A 3,361-nucleotide genomic window follows, 5' to 3' on the forward strand; every position below is an offset into this window, starting at 1 on the left:
CACTTACCTAGAATGTACAGGGCCCTGGGTTTGATCCACACATCAGCGGGGGAAAAGTCTTGAGTGAAATCTGGATTGGTATTTCAGTTCTATTTCTTATCATCCTATTATGCTTTGGATCTGGAATATCACCCATCATATGTTGAAGGTTTGGTCCCCAATACAGCAATATTGAGAGTTGGGGCTTTTGAAAAGTGATTAACTTGTGAGGGCCCTAACCTCATCAATGGATCCATTGATGGATACATAGCTGAATGGACTATTGGGAGGTGAGGAAAACTGTAGGAGGTGGGGGTCTAGTTGAAGGGAGTGGGTCCTTGGGGGAATACCCCTGGGGACCAAATTTTGTCCCTAGCCCCTTCCTCTCTTTCTCTGCTTCCTGGCCACCATAAGGTGGGCAGATTGCTTTGTCATATCCTTTCTTTTTTTTTTTTTTTTTGCGGTACTGGGGATCGAACTCAGGGCCTTGTGATTCTGAGGCAAGCACTCTACCAGCTGAGCTATCTCCCCAGCCCTGTCATATCCTTTCTGCCATAATGTTCTGCTTCACCACAAGCCCAGAATCAACAGAACCAAGTAACCTTGGTCTGAAACCTCTAAAACTATAAGGTAAAATAAATCTTTCCTCTTTTTAAGTTGTTTTTCTCAAATATTTTATCACAGTGATGAAAAGCTGACTAGCACAACCACACAATTTTATATAACATACTTCATCTCTCTCTCTCTCTTTTTTTTTTTTTCTTTTTGTACCAGGGATTGAACTCAGGAGCACTTAACTACTCAGCCACATTCTCAGCCCTTTTTAAAAAATATTTTATTTAGAGACAGGGTCTCATTTACTTGTTTAGGACCTGGCTGAGTTGCTGAGACTGGCTTTGAACTCATACTCCTCCTGCCTCAGTCTCCCCAAGCCGCTGGGATTACAAGTATGAATCACTGTTCTGGCTAGCCTTTATCTCTTCTGTGTTTATATCCTAGAATTTTTGTGAAGATTAAAGGAGGTAACCTATGCTAATGAGATGAGATGATAAACATATGGCAAACAGTTAACAAATAGTAATTTTTCCACTGCTGCTACTCCTTGTCTTTTATATTCAGAAGAGCACTACATCTTTTATACAAACTCCTGGACTTCTCCTACTATATGTCCCTATCCTCTTCCGAACTTCTGTAGCACTTGTTACATTTGTACCACTCACTTGACAGTTAACATGTCACTGAGTATTATAATTTCCCATGTGTCACTAAATTCTTTAATGGTAGGGACCTTTTCTTATACCTCCTTGTAGCCTTAGTATGCGACTGGGTGTTTGATAAATAAATGGTAGTAGACAATCCATCTTCTTAAACTTCCTGTGTCTAAATTAGAGTTGATTAAATTTTCCCACAAAGTACATTCCTCAACACCCCTGACTCTGTCTTTGAAGGATACTACATTTATTTCTAACCTCCTGATTCAAAATTCTTTGAATCTTTTTTCATGAATTTCTTTTTTTTGGGGGGGATGGTACTGGGGATTGAACACAGGGGCACTCGACCACTGAGCCACATCCCTAGCTCTTTTTTGTATTTTATTTAGAGATAGGGTCTCACTGAGTTGCTTAATGTCTCACTTTTGCTGAGGATGGCTTTGAACTCTCAATCCTCCTGTCTCAGCCTCCTCTGCTGCTGGGATTACCAGCATGTGCCACCATGACTGACTTTTCATGAATTTCTTACGTACAGTCTCACTTCTAGCAATTCTGCATGGCCCTGGCTCAGTAATTATCATATAACAATTGCTCAATAAATGTTAAATGATGAATGAATCAAAATGAATGATGGACTGAGGTTGTAACTCAGTGCATAGGGCATGTGCTTAGCATATATGTGGCCATGGGTTCAATCCACAACATCACATACATACAAAATTAGATTATTTATTTATCTTTTCTAAATTTATTTTTGTGGTACTGAGGATCAAATCTAGGGCCTTATATAGGCAAGGCAAGAGCTCTACCACTGAACTAGTTCCAGTCCAATTCTTATCTTAAAATGTTTCATCCAGGTATAGTGGCACCTACCTGTAATCTTAGTGACTCAGGAGGCTGAGGCAGGAGGATCACAAGTTCAAGGACAGCCTCAGCAAATTAGCAAGGCCCTAAAGCAACTTAGTGAGATCCTGATAAAAATACACCTGAAAAGAAATAGGAATATAGCTATAGCTCAGTTGTCAGGCACCCCTGGGTTCAATCAACATTACCAGAAAAAAAATGTTTTTAAATAAAATGTTTCAGATTTGCATTTATCTATCTATTTATTTATTTTCGGTACTAGGGATTGAACCCAGGGGTGTCTTACAATTGAGCCACATCCCTGTCTCTTTTTACTTTTTATTTTGACACAGGATCTCACTAAGTTTCTTCGGGCCTTGCTAAATTGCTAAGGCTGATCTTGAACTTGCAATACCACTGCCTCAGCCTCCTGAGTTGCTGGAATTACAGGCATGTGCCACTGTGCCTGGCTTGCCTCTTTTCTTTATCTCTGATGCCACCATACTAGCCCAGACCTTCATGGGCTCTTGTTTACAATTTTGAAATATTTATCTGTCAGGCTCCCTAATGTCTTTTTTATTTTAATCTATCTTGCCTATTACTGTTAGACATATATTTCCAAAAATACCATTTCTATTCACATACATTAACTTGTTTAAACCTTACAATAAGTCTATGAGACAATCTCTCTACTGATACAGAACCTGAGGTTACTTTTCAAGATCTTTCAGTTTGGTCTCTGCCTATCCAGAATTTCCTGTCACCAGTATTCTTCACATACTCCACATTCCACTCAAACTGTCCTACACATTTTCTTTTAACCCATTTCTGACTTCATCTCAAATCTTATTTAATCCTGGTCTAAATCATGAAGTTCCCTTATCTTCTTTATTTTACTTCAGAGTTAACCCATCTGTCAAAGAATAATATAGAATCCCACCATGAAGACTTCTTAGACTATTGTAACCTTCAGCTATCTTCTTTCAAATCTTTATATAACTTCCTTTGCATATGGAATCTTTACCATTTTTTTAGTATGTAGGTATTTACTCCAGTTATTGTGTCTGATTATTTCATGTGGGTTCATTAGTGTAGTCTCTCTCTTTCTCTTTCTCTCTCTCTCTCATATCACATGAGTTTTAATTCTTCATGTGCTGTTCAGTATCTAAGTGAACTGAGTACACAGTAGAAGCTCAACAATGATTGAGTGATATTGTGGAAGGTAATCTGATACAGTTGATGTTTTAGGAAACAGTGATTTCTCAAATATCGATCCAAGATAAGCTCTATGATGTTTCCAAATAATTTGATTGAATACCACACCACAC

This window comes from Sciurus carolinensis, chromosome 2 (genome assembly GCF_902686445.1).
Source record: "Sciurus carolinensis chromosome 2, mSciCar1.2, whole genome shotgun sequence".
Classification (NCBI taxonomy): Eukaryota; Metazoa; Chordata; class Mammalia; order Rodentia; family Sciuridae; genus Sciurus; species Sciurus carolinensis.